This window comes from Eptesicus fuscus, chromosome 7 (genome assembly GCF_027574615.1).
Source record: "Eptesicus fuscus isolate TK198812 chromosome 7, DD_ASM_mEF_20220401, whole genome shotgun sequence".
In the NCBI taxonomy this organism is placed as follows: Eukaryota; Metazoa; Chordata; class Mammalia; order Chiroptera; family Vespertilionidae; genus Eptesicus; species Eptesicus fuscus.
The window spans coordinates 91,986,177-92,000,640 of NC_072479.1; the positions used below are offsets into that span (position 1 = coordinate 91,986,177).

The following is a 14,464-nucleotide window of genomic DNA, read 5'->3' on the forward strand; positions in this document are numbered from 1 at the left end:
ATCAATTAAATTTAAATTTTTATGGTGTATTGTAGCAAGCAAGTCAGCTTAATTCTAGCCATAGTTATGTGACTGCACCATCTGACTCAGCCAAAAAGAATATGTATAATTCAATTTTAAGCTGAAAGTGAAAAAATTGGGTGGGAAAGACTGATAAGATACAAAGTTCGTAACAAAGAACAGGACACGAAAATGACCCAAGCAATAGCTGAATAGCAACAAATGAGAAAAATCTTATGATTTCTAAATGCAATCAGAAGAATAGTATGCAAATATTTTTTTAAACTAGAAATTACTTAAAAATCCCATTTTTTCACAATGTCACCAAAAACGTAGTCGCCTTTTTGGAAAAAATGATTCATAACATGTTATATTACCATATAAAGAAGGGTAGTACTTTTTAAATGAATCATAGGACTTCCATTTTGAACATGGTCTAAACCATAAGGACAAGGACAAAAGAAGTCTGTTAAAAGCTGATGATCAATATCAAGAAAAGTCTTGGATAATAATAAACAGATGAGTAGATATTACCTGATTTAGAAAATTTGAGAAAATTGAAAGCCAAGTGTCTGCAAGAGGAGAAAATAAGAAGCAGGCCTGTTCATGCCTCAACACCCTCCAAAGGGCTTAACGAATGGAGAGATTCACTACTTCTGAAGGTGTAGATACAGATGGGGCTAAAACAGAATGGACACTATCTACACTAATAAAAGAGTAACATGCTAATTGACTGTACCTTCATGATGCCCACCAGCCAATCAGGAGTGAGTATGCAAATTAACCCAAGAAAGATGGCAGGTTAATTTTCATAGGCTGGCGCAGAGTGGCTAGGGGTGGGGCGGGATGCTTGCCATGGCGACAATGCAGGCGTTCAGCACACCCCAGCCGCTCCGGGCCTCTGGGCAGCGTGGGAAGGCAGAAAGGCGGCTCTGGGCCAGAGGGAAAAGCCGGCTCCGGCCAGAGCAAAGGCAGTGCTGGCAGCCAGGGGAAGGAAGGCCCATTCTTGCATGAATCTTCATGCATCGGGCCTCTAGTATATTAGAAAAAGTTAGACCCCCTAGACCCACCCCCTCACCTAGCCAAGAAACTAAATCTTTACCACCTGACAAGAAATTGGAGATTTACTTTCTGTTGAGGTTGAAGCAAAGGGATTATGAATTCTAAGAATCCATGCACAGTGAGAAGAGGGGCCTCTCTCAAAAAAAAACAAAGGAATTAAGTGAATATCTATGTAATAGATGAAGAATCCTACCCAACCCCAGTGCCTACCATATTTACCTTAGAGAATATGGCAGCTAGGGTTATATCCCTCCAGACAGGAGAGTAGAGTATATTTCTCTCTACAAAAATTAACCTCCTAAGAAAAAAGATCTATCAGTACCTAGGAATACACTGAATGGCCAGATTATTATGATCTCTGAACGCATAATAATCTGGCCACTCAGTGTATATCCTATATAATAAAAGGCTAATATGCAAATTGTCCCCTCGACCAGGAGTTCGACCAGCAGGCAGGCCGGCCAACCACCCATGTCCCCTTCACCTGGCCAGGCTGGCCGGACCCCACCCATGCACAAATTCATGCACCAGGCCCTATATATATATCCTTTCTAATGAAAGAGTAATATGCAAATTGACTGTCACTCCAACACACAAGATGGCTGCCCCCATGTGGTCAAAGATCCTGCCCCCTTGTGGACACAAGATGGCCTCCACAAGATGGCCAGCAGGGGAGGGCAGTTGGGAGGGACCAGGCCTGCAAGGGAGGGCAGTTGTGGGTGATCAAGCCTGTAGGGGAGGGCAGTTAGGGGTGACCAGGCTGGCAGAGGAGGGAAGTTGGGGGCGACCGGGCCTGCAAGGAAGGGCAGTTGGGGACCCATGCCTGCAGGGGAGGGCAGTTAGGGGCAAACAGGCTGGCAGGGGAGCAGTTAGGCATCAATCAGGCTGGCAGGGGAGTGGTTAGGGGGTGATTAGGCTGGCAGGCAGAAGTGGTTAGGGGCAATCAGGAAGGCAGGCAGGCAAGCAGTTGGAAGCCAGCAGTCCTAGATTGTGATAGGGATGTCTGACTGCCCTTGAGGAGTCCCAGATTGGAGAGGGTGCAGGCTGAGCTGAGGGACCCCCCACCACCACCGTGCATGAATTTCGTGCACCGGGCATCTCTAGTATATACATACATACATATATATATATATATATATATATATATATATATATGTATATGTATATGTATATACATACATATATATATATATATATATATATACACATACACACACACACACACACACACACACACACACACACACACTGAGTGGCCAGATTATTATGCGTTCAGAGATCATAATAATCTGGCCACTCAGTGTATGGTGGGGATCTGTGCTGTAATGCCTGCTATGAAGGCCACATCTGGACAAACTCCACCCAGATAAACAGTTTCTAAGTTTTTAGTTAAATTTGACCAAGAACCAAAAGCTCACTGCAAATTTAAAGGAAGTCTTTAACAGAGAACAAAATAAATATACAGAAACAAAGTTATAGAAATAGAAGATATTTGCATCCCTGAAAAAGAACAGAATGCTATCAAACAAATACATAAAATCCAACAGGAAAGTTGGAAAATAAGTGTGAGGACATTTCCCAGAAGATAGAACAAAAGATGAAATAAGTTAAAAGCTAAGGTAAGTAGGGGGTCAAACTAAGAGATCCATGTCGAGTTGGTAGGAATTGATCAAAGAAGTAAGGCGAGAAATTTTGCCAGAACTGAAGAAAAATTCCATATTCAAAGAACCTGCTAAATGCTCAGCAAGGGGAATTTTTTTTTTTTTTAGAAAAAAAGAAAGATAGTAAGTTTGCCTAAAAATCTTTGGAAAGTATCATTCAGCACAATACTGATAGATCATGACTATTGAAGTTAGTAAAGATACTTTATATGTTGAATTGCAAATAGCACCCGCATGCCTTCCAAATGTTGTTGCTTTTAAAAATCAGATATAAAGCTTTATACGACTATTTTTGGCATTCACATCTTAAGTTTCCCTTTATCAATTTTCAATAACTGAGCAATTAGTCTCCCAATCATAAGTTACTGTTTGTAAGATGCAATAATAATAACTACAATCTTTTGAGCACTATTATTCATTATTTTAATTTACACAACTACCCCTTGAGGTAAATACTAAACTAAGTATTAGTTTAGGTAAATTATTAGGTAAATACTAAACCAAGTATTTACCTCAAGGGGTAAATAGAGCGGTCAGGTAAAACCCAAGGTCACAGAGCTGGAAAGTGGCAGAAAAAGGATTCCTACCCAACTGCCTAACTCTAGAGCTTACCCCTTAACCTTGTGTTGCATGGCCTCTCTTTCAGCACAATGACCTGTGAAAGGCAGTATATTGAACAACCAAGTTGATACAATAGCAGTTTAAAGTGAAGAAGCATATTTGCTAATATATTTCTACTGTATGATGATATTCCCCAAAGCATTTTGTTATCTGTGACAGGCAGTGAAAATTTCTGCAGTCTGGTACATAGCCCCATACTTTCATAAGTACACATTTCTCAAATTAGTAATATAAGATGATTATCACAGGGATTTTTGGTCCTACAGATCATCTGGGTGAAAATATTGGGGGATGTCCAAAACCTTAATATCGCAAGAGCATCAATATGATCAATGCTGTCTACAAAATGAATAGAATGATCAAATAGGCATCTCCTTCACCAACTCACGATTGGTTTGACCATCAAGGTTGAGATGGCATGGCACTATAAGTTATTACATTCTTGGCTAAGAATTATCAATATTTCATAGGCTCATCAGTTCTTTTCTTCCAGTGTCTCTTTCTCCTTCCCAAAGAAAAACTCTTTATGTATCTACCCTGTTCATACATCACCAATTATATCACATAATCTTATTAATCTTCAACTTCTTATCTTCAAAGTAGGCATTATAATAATTCCTACTCAACAGGGGTTTATGAGGATAAAATTAATTGCTTGACAGTGACTGGCAAATAAACAATTATCAATAAATATTGTTATTTATATTATTATCTTTATCTTATGTACATACACATAGCAGACAAGTACAAGTATGGTTTGCTTATCCTACTCAATTGTAAGTTATCTAAAAGCAAACATTGCCTTATTCACACTTGTATCTCTTACCATGTGTTATACATAATGGATTTTAATAATTGTTGGATGAATTATTAAATGATTGAATTTCAAACTATCATTCTCATTTGACTACCTAGAAATTTTTACAAATATTAAGAGGTGTACATAATTGCATCCCAAATCTCATTATTGTTATTTTAATTTCATTTAATGGTGGTCATTACCAATAGCATTAGCAAAAATAACAAAACTTATCAGTGGTTTAGTACTGCCCCCTAAAGACAGTATATAAATTAGCTGTTTAAAACCATAATTTTCCACTTCACCGCTTTACAATTAAAGATGGCTAAGAAAGGTTTTATCAAACTAAACCATCTTCAATTATATGTGGGGGGGAAAGCCCCATGAACATACAAACTCACAAGTTTATTTCATTTCAAATGACTGAAACTTTTTACTGGACATCCAACTGTGTTCCTAAAGTTCCAGATGTCAGGAAATTCTTCCATAGAATATGAACCTAAATTTACCTAAAATTTGAACCTATTAGATTTATTGGTTAATACATAGAGATTATGCAGAAGAAATATTGGACCAGTTCTATACTGTTTCAAAGAATAAATATCATAATACATAAATACTATGGGGAAACAAATTTAAGCTCCATCAAAGAAAAATACTTCTAGAATAGCTACCTTAGTCTAACATTGAAGATATGGGATTTCCTTATGAGGTGATATCTGAATGTAATATAAAAATGTTATATGAATATATATAATATTTTATTTAATTAGTTTAACATATTATAATAGTATATATATTTCACTTGCTCTCACTGTGTTCATCTCATATTCAAACTAGTGTTGAATTCAGCACCTGCTTTATTTCATAACGAGAGCATTCACACCAATCATTAGTGAGCTACTTAGATTTTACCAAAACCTCTACAGTGGAGAAGGAGAGTGGGCTTCAAATTGCACAACTGAACCCCTCCCCAATAAATATTCTTCTCCTTGGAATGATGGTTGGGTAGAAGGGTGCTTTCACATCCCCTTCCACCAAGAAGTGCCCAGGTTCCTTGGTATCTACTTTCTCCCACAGGTTTTTTTCCATTTGCTCTTCAAATTCCTCTAACCTTTATTATGCAGAGCAGGTTAACTCTAGTGTACACCTTATCTCCAAACTTGCATAGCCAATCCCATTACACAGATGACCTTACATAAGGATTATTCATTTTTGTCAATTTGAAAGGCAACACCAAAAGAAGATATACCCGTGTTATTTTTTATAATACTTTTTAAAACTGGAGTTCTAAGAGCCTACCGGGCCACTGAGAGAGGAGGAAAATTGTAAGATGTTAAGGTGGTTTATTTACATCAAAACTATAACAGTGCCAATGATCCAACAGATACAGGTCAGTAATGGTTATTACTCCAGAGGAACAGACTCACTTATCTTACATTCAGTCCTGAGAAAGAGATCACAGTTTAATGCATTAGCCATGCTCAAACAACTTAGTGTCAAATGTGATATTTTTATCAGCTTATACACACTAAACATCTGTTCAAAATTTTCTGAAAATAACTCTGCAATGCTACCTTACACTATCTTTTCACCACAGCCATTTCCTCCAGGTTACTGGAATTCACCAACTCTACAACGTGTAAGTTTTCTGAAAAACAAAATTTCGCTTGGAATCATTTGGAATTAGCTATCCATTCTAAATTGCATTTATAGCTGCGTGGGAAAAAACAAATCTTTATGCAATGAGTACACTAAGTCCACCTCCTAGCATCCACATACCAAAATGATGTTACTGTGCATGGTGACATTCTAAACTTGGGGGTGTGCCACTATCAAAAGTATTTCATATTTATTGAAAGGTAGAATTGCTATTAGAGCAATATTTTAGTTGCAAGGAATATTGAAAGATAGATTAAGAAGAACTGTTCTCTCTTTTTTTAAATATATTTTTATTGATTTCAGACAGGAAGGGAAGAGGGAAAGATAGTAACATCAATGATGAGAGAGAATCATTGATTGGCTGCCTTCTTCACGCCCCCACTAAGAATCTATCCCACAACCCGATCATGAGCAAGTGCCCTGACCTCCTGGTTCATAGGTTGATGCTCAACCACTGAGCCACACTGGCCAGGCCAGAGCTGTTCTCTTTTTAATAGTACATGAAGCATTCCTTACAATTCCTCTAAGACACTCAGTTCCAACACATTTTGTCCCCACCTGCTACCTGTTTATATAGTTGACATCCTTTCATAGCCATCTGGGAAACTTTAAAGAAGAATGCATTTGGTTTGCTACTCTACTTTAATACAATCAATTTGCATATTCTTTTTTAAAAATTTATTAAATTTATTTGGGTGACATTGGCTAATAAAATTATACAGGTTTCAAGTGTATAATTTTAAAATACATCATCTGTACATTCTTTTATCTCTTAAAACTTTTGTGCATTTATCAGACTCTAGCTTAATGATACTATTTATTCTTCCAAAGTTAGAGAAAAGTCTAAACTAATGTCAGGTTTATGCACAAGAGACAGGAGCTAATTTCAAAAAAGTTAAAGGTTACTCTATAAAGTTTATTCAAGTTTAGTTTGCAATTTCAGCAAAATTGAGTATGAAAGGCAAAATGTGTAACTTTTGGAAAACTAAACTATCCTTCATGGCAGGTCATTTTATATAAATAAATACTATTTTTCAAATAGTTTCTTCTTTAGGATCAAAATTACAAAGGTCTTATTTAAATACATACTATGCACCCATTTTAAATGTACAGTTGGGTTGTTTTTTATAAATGTATACACCTGTGTAATCACCACCACAATCAAGACACACGCTGTGGAGCATCTTTGCAGATGGTATTTGCCATCTGTATGTCTTCTTTGGGGAAGTGTCTGTTAAAGTCTTTGACCCATTTGGTATGGTGTGCACAGAATGTTTCTCTCTCACATCTATGTTTCTCTCTCCCCCACACCACACTTCTTCACTCTCTAAAAATCAATAAAAACATATATTTTTAAATGTCTTTATTTTTACAGTAATGTTGACCCTATACAATAACTTGGGAACAATCCTCATCCTTTATTTTAAGAAAGGGTTTTCAACAGTAAACCACCTTGGCTTGAAGTTTCTTTGTGGGAAAGATTTTAGTTAATAGAAAGTTAATTATCTCTTACATTAATTTAATTAAAATTATATTGTTTATGTCCACTATTTCAAACAAATTCATTACACAGTTTTAATTATTTATTGATCAATAACTGCTGTCTACAAGACTAAACTTGAGGGTGGGGGAAAGGAATGATAAATATGTCATGAACTCTGAACTCAAGGCATAAAGAGATAAGTAATTAGACAGTAAAACTAGGCCAAATGATGAGCATTACAGAGATACAGAAGTAAGGTGTTAGGAGAACATAAAGAAGGAACAATTATTTCCAACTGAGTGTGAATAGGAGAGAACGCAGAGAAGCACCTGCATTTAAGCAACAGCACCTCCTGAGATAAAAGTTCTGAGGAGAAGAGGGGGATGGGAAGAGGTGGGGGCATCGTATGATCCTGGTATGTGAATGTGCTTACCACATCTGGCAAATCAGGAAGGAAGGGGATAGTGAGGAGGGGAAATACATCGGGGCTTTATTGTGGAAAATGGTTGATTTGAAACCAGTTCCACATTTGCCAAAGCCTAACTTTCTACTGTTAATTCTATGATGATTATAAATTTTTAAAAAGCCTGTATGTAGCTAGGTCCAAAGAATTCAGAGACTATTTCTCTTCTCTGAATTTCAATAGTACATACAGATGGTCTTGGCAACTCAAATCTATTGTTTTTAACTATTTGCTACTTTTCACTGTAGTATATTTTATCTTTATGATTTAGGGGCAATATTTTCTATTTGTGTGACCTGCAAAATGACCAGCACTGTTCTAGGCACATTATATGCATAGAATTTTGACTAGACAACTCTGGCCCATTCTCATTCTCTATATTCTCCTTCAACAATTATAAAACAGAGAGGCCCTCAGTGCTAGTGTGTATGTAAATATATGCTTACATGTGTGTGTGTGTGTGCGTGTGCGTGTGTGTGTGTGTGTGTGTGTGTGTGTGTGTGTACTGGACTGAAAAATAGATAATAAAAGGTATGTTTGATTAGGAGGACATGTGAAAAAAGACTTTCAATAACTCCACAATCAAAAAATTAAAATTACATTCTTAAATGATAATATTTTACCATTTTCAATATATAACAGCATATTACTTGCATTCCTCAAATTTACATTATATACAAGGTTATTTCTATTCTACTATAGTTTCATCCATTTTCAGAGGAAGCAATTATTCAGTTATATTAAAAAAAATTGGAATAGCAAAGAATGTGATTGAAACATATATTAATTAAACCATCAAAAAGTAACAAAACTTAACTGAAGCATTTTATATTAAAAATTAAATGAATACAAATTAGACATTAAGTCTGTTAGATCAGCAGAAAACTGATTAACTCTAGGTCATACTGACATGAAATCAAAGTAGAATAAATAAAATGGGAATAGAACTTGGGGATTTTGCACACTCTTATTAATATTAATGTAGCCAAGGATATGTTAAGGACATACACTGCTAAGAGATGTAAGACATGGTTTAGACTAATGATTTGATACTTTGTGGTGACTTCCATGATTCACATTATTTGATGGAGAAAACTACACAATAAGCAATGGTTCTCAATTTTTTTAAAAAAAGAGAAAATATATTCTATTACAAGTCTGAAGGAGGATATAAATTCTTAACTTTGTAATCTCAAAGGAGAATAGAAATAAAGAACTAATATAATCAGCTTCAGTTCACAAAAAAAAAAACAACAACACAACAACAATAAAGCCACAGAAAGTAAGACTAAAATACAGTAGATGTTAGATAGGTTAGTATTTGCAAATTCTATTCCAAGATAAAAACATTCTCTTAACATAGATAAAGACCAGAAAAGAAATCTAGTAAGTTAAAAAATGCATGGAGAACATAACAATGGAAAACTATAAATGGTCAAAAAAACAATGGACACAGAATCTTTTAAATGTATCCAATTAAAAAATGTATACCATAGCAAGAATAAACTCAAAATGGATTAAAGACTTAAATGTAATACTCAAAACCTTAAAACACCTAGAAGAAAACATAGGCAGCAAAATATCTTAGCAATATTTTTCTGCTGTTTCTCCTCAGGCAAGAGAAAAAAAAGAAATAAATTGTATTACATCAAACTAAAAAGTTTTTTTGCACAGCAAAGGAAACCATCAACAAAACATAAAGATACCCTACTAAACGGAAGAAGATATTTAACAATGATACAGCTGATATGGAGTTAATATTCAAAATTTATAAAGAACTCACACAACTCAACAGACAAGAAAAACAAATAATCCAATTTAAAAATGGGCAGAGGACCTGAACAGACAATTCTCCAAAGAGGACATATAGATGGCCAACAGACATATGAAAACATGCTCAACATCACTAATCATCAGATAAATGCAAACTAAAACCATAAGGAGATATCACCTCACATCTGTCAGAATGGCTATCATCAATAAATCAACAAACAAGTGCTGGTGAGGATGTGGAGAAAGGGGAACCCTCATGCAATGTTGGTGGGAATGCAGATTGGTGCAACCACTATGAAAACAGTATAGAGTTACCTCAAAAAATTTAAAAAGGAACTGCTTTATGATCCAGCAATTCCACTTCTGGGTATATATCTAGAGAAACGCAAAACACTATTTTGAAAGAATATGTAAGGTGGGGCAAAAGTAGATCTATAATTGTGAGTACGTAAAACACAGAGTTTATTCTTATACTAGAGGCCCAGTGCACAAAATTAGAGCACGGGGGTCGGGGGGTGTCCCTCAGCCCAGCCTGCACCCTCTCCAAACTGGGACCCCTCGAGGGATGTCCAACTGGCCGTTTAGGCCCGATCCCTAAACGGGCAGTCGGACATCCCTCTCACAATCCAGGACTGCTGGCTCCCAACTGCTCACCTGCCTGCCTTCCTGATTGCCCCTAACCACTTCTGCCTGCCAGCCTGATCACCCCCTAACCACTCCGCTGCCAGCCTGATTGATGCCTAACTGCTCCCCTGCCAGCCTGTTTGCCCCCAACTTCCCTCCTCTGCCGGCCTGGTCACCCCTAACTGCCCTCCCCTGCAGGGTTGATTGCCTCCAACTGCCCTCCCTTGCAGGTCTGGTCCCTCTCAACTGCCCTCCCTTGCAGGCCTGGTCCCTCCCAACTGCCCTCCCCTGCTGGCCATCTTGTGGTGGCCAACTTGTGTCCACAAGGGGGCAGGATCTTTGACCACATGGGGGCAGCCATCTTGTGTGTTGGAGTGATGGTAAATCTGCATATTACTCTTTTATTAGATAGGACAGAGGCCTGGGGCAGGAGTGGGGGCCAGCTGGTTTGCCCTGAAGGGTGTCCGGGATCAGGGTGGGGGTTCCCTTGGGGCATGGGGCATGGGGCGGCCTGAGCAAGGGGCCTGTGGTGGTTTGCAGGCCAGCCACACCCCCTGGTGACCCAAGCAGAGGCTCTAGTATCTGGAATTTATTTACCTTCTACAATTGAAACTTAGTAGCCTGGAGCGGAGCCAATCCTCCTGCTCACTCCGTGGCTGGCAGCCATTTCTGTTGGGGTTTGTGTATCTTCTAAAATTGAACCTTTGTAGCCTTAAGCGGAGGACTGGGCTGGCCAGGGTGTGCGGAAAGCTTTGCTTCTTCCATTGCCGGGAGCAACCCTAGCCTCCCGCTCTTTCCAGCTCCATGGCTGCCACCATTTCTGTTTGGATTTGTTTACCTTCTATAATTGAAACTTTGTAGCCTTGAGTGGAGGCTTAGGCCAGCAAGGGCAGGTGGAAAGCTTGGCTTCCTCCATTGCCTGGGAAACCCAAGCCTCCCTCCTCCTCTCTGTGGCTGTAGCCATCTTGGTTAGGTTTATTTGCATACTCGCTCTGATTGGCTGGTGGGCATGGCTGGTGGGTGTAGCGGAGTGATGGTTAAAATGCATATTACTCTTTTATTAGGTAGGATTCTTATTTATTAATTATTGTATTATTTCCCAAACTTAGTTTTGCCCCACCCTATATACACTCCTATGTTCATTGCAGTGTTATTTACTATATTCAACATATAGAAGCAACCCAAGTGGATAGACAAGAGGATAAAAAAGTAGTGGCACATATATATATATATGATGGACTATTACTCGGCCATAAAAAAGAATGAAATCTTACCATTTACAACAGCATGGAAGGACCTAGAAGGTATTGTGCTAAGTGAAATAAGACAGACAGCAAAAGACAAATGCCATATGACTTCACTTATATGTGGAATCTAAAGAACAAAATAAATAACAAACAAAATAGAAATAAACTCATAGATACAAAGAATAGACTGATGGCTTCCAGAGGGGAGAGGATTTGGAGGGCTGGGTGAAAAAGGTGAACAGATTAACAAATACAAGTTGGTAGCTACAAAATAGTCATGGAGGTGTAAAATTCAGCATAGAGAATATAGTCAATAATATTGTAATAACTACATAAGGTGCCTACTGGGTACTGGGAATATCAGGGAAACACTTGTAAAGTATATGATGGTCTAACCACTATGCTATACACCTGAAACTAATACAAAATAATAGTGACTGTCAACTGTAATTGAAAAATAAAATTTAAAACAGAAATTTTAAAATGCTTGCTATTCATGAGCACTTTCATGAACAATTACTAAATATTTTTTTTAACCTAATGAAACATAATCATAATATCCCTGATGAGATGTGTGTGCTACTAACTGCTATATATTGATATGTTACTCTCATATGGCACTTTTTTTTTTGCAGGGGCCCTTTCATATGGTACTTTTGATTTTTTTAAAAGCATTGCTTTCACTTACATAACTTTAGAATGAATGTGTCAATTTGCATAAAGAAGTAATAAAATTAAAATTACGAAAGAAAAAGTCAAATTTTCTTTGTACACAATGGAATCGCAACAACCATATGTCTAAATAATCCCTTACCATTTACAGCACACAATTTACAGAATCTTAATGAGTTTTATAAGCATTAACAAAATAAATCTCATAGCCTCCTCAAGAATAGCTATGATTTCCATTCCTCCCAGTTTATGCACAAAGCCTAAACAAAGCCTAGATCACACTAGTCCACAGAGTGAAGTATGAATAAGGTATATGAAGGTCATAGAGGTGAACAGAACAGGAATCTAGATCACATTTTGGTAACCATGACTCAAGAGGCATAAATTAGCAACAAAAACATATTAAGGAATTTTTAAACACTTAAAAATAATTGCACTCCTTTTGTGAAAAGATGTGAAATTTCTTTTAGAGTGCATACAACATTGCAATATAAGAAATGATGTCTCCACAGAAGGTATTTTTAATGCCTGTTTTGTGTATCTGTCTGTTTGTGTGTGTTAAATAAACCAGCTGAGTTTGTTTTCCAGTGAAGAGAAGTTCTTGTCCTGATAGAAATGTTCCAGGTCTTTGGTCTTGGTTTATCCTTGACTTATATGCAAGGTAAGTTTAGATTTAGGTTCATTTCTAATCCTTCATCAGTTTTATCTGTCGCAGTGAACATGATGGTGTGCATACTGAAGAGAAGAAAGGGTCTAAATAAAAGCTTCAGAAGCAAGTCTTTGAGGTTAATTTCTCACTTCAAGGTCCAGTTTTGAACTGAGTTAAAGTAAATTAAACGATACTATCTAAAATAGCATTCTTTCTCAGGGGTAAGAACTGGTAAAGGAAGTCTATATCTGACTTTTATGTCTGTATTCCTAATATCCACAGTATGTGGCACAGAGTAAATATGCAAAGGTAAGTTTAACATGCTTCCTTTATATACTTAACAGCACCAATAAGTGCTTTTTGATTGAAATATTTTGCTAATTTACACTAGCAAAGGAAATAAAAATTGGTCATGTTCTCTCCAAAAAACAACTACCTTTAATTAATAACCAGCTTAACAATGCTGGGTGTTTTTAAAAAGGTTTCTCTTTTATAATTTTTTTTAAGTAGAAAGGAACCTTCCAGATACACTAAGACAAGTTGAAAAGTATGGCCATACCCCTCAGCCTGTGCAACATTCGTGCCATCTGCCAGTATTTAATGAGCTCTCCCAAATCCAACATCAAATGCCTGACTTGAAATGCCTGGGCCACAATCCTGTCTCGCCGAGACATAAAACCCATGCTGGATTAGTCATCTGTCTGAGATACTCAATTGGGAGGTATCAAAAGCATCAGCAATCTCTGATTTACCAGATGCTACTGTTGACTCATTCCCCAAAGCTCCACCTTGATCATCCTAAAGGAAAACTAATTTCATCTAGAAGAAATGAATTGTTTTGCTCCCTAACTATGGAGTTCTATCATCTGAAAACCCCTTTCAAGTATACACAACTCCAACCAAACAGAACTACCTTAAACAGGTCTGACCCCATACCTCTTCTATCACCAGAAAGTACCATCCTGTCATTGCCAAGGCACAGCCTCTTCATGGGGCAGCCTGCATGGAATAACTGGTCAGGGAGGTCGAGCCATCTCCTTCCAACTCAGGACAACTGAAAGGCCAAGGAGAGAGGGACCATAGAGTGGGCAGCAACGAATACCTTCTCCAACGAGGCCTGAATCACAGACTTGACCTTCCTCGGGTGCTCTCCCTCTTATTTTAAGCTTTGCCTATTTGAATTTCTATGTGGCATCTGTCTTCTACCTGATCCAGACTGAAACAATACCTTTAGTAAGGACAGAGCCAAGAATGCACCATGGCTAGAAGTAGAAAGCAATGAATGGTGCTTGACCCTAGAAAGGGTAGTCAGTGACTGAAACGCAGACTTAATAGCTAGAGTGTTTCACACCAAGGGATATATTCCTTAAGATACAACGTTTTTCAAAGGACAGAAAACTGTATTTGATTCCCTAACCTAACCAGAAAAACACAAAAGCCAGAGTAAGAGGTCAAACTTCATTCTAGATGTCCCTCTCAATAAATGGTTGTTAGGCTTCACAAATTGAGTGCTCATATCAAAGTAAGATAGTATTAAGAACATTAACAACCTCAAAGTTTATTTTTCACTCATTTGTTCATTCAAATTGATTCAACAACACAGGCAATGGGCTGGTGATTCTCCCAAGTTTCATTCTATACTTGGAAATGCACCAATATTCCCCATTCACCATGGACACACACATGCTTACACATACATACACAAATAAATGGAATATATGCATACACACATTTTAAAATTCCACTCC

General features: G+C 37.4%; 1 protein-coding gene across 4 annotated transcripts in view; it reads right to left on the reverse strand.

The window, feature by feature from the left end:
- Positions 1 to 14,464, reverse strand: part of ANKS1B (ankyrin repeat and sterile alpha motif domain containing 1B) — an 808,746-nt gene that overhangs the window by 623,582 nt on the left and 170,700 nt on the right. The gene's annotated exons all lie outside the window — the stretch shown is intronic.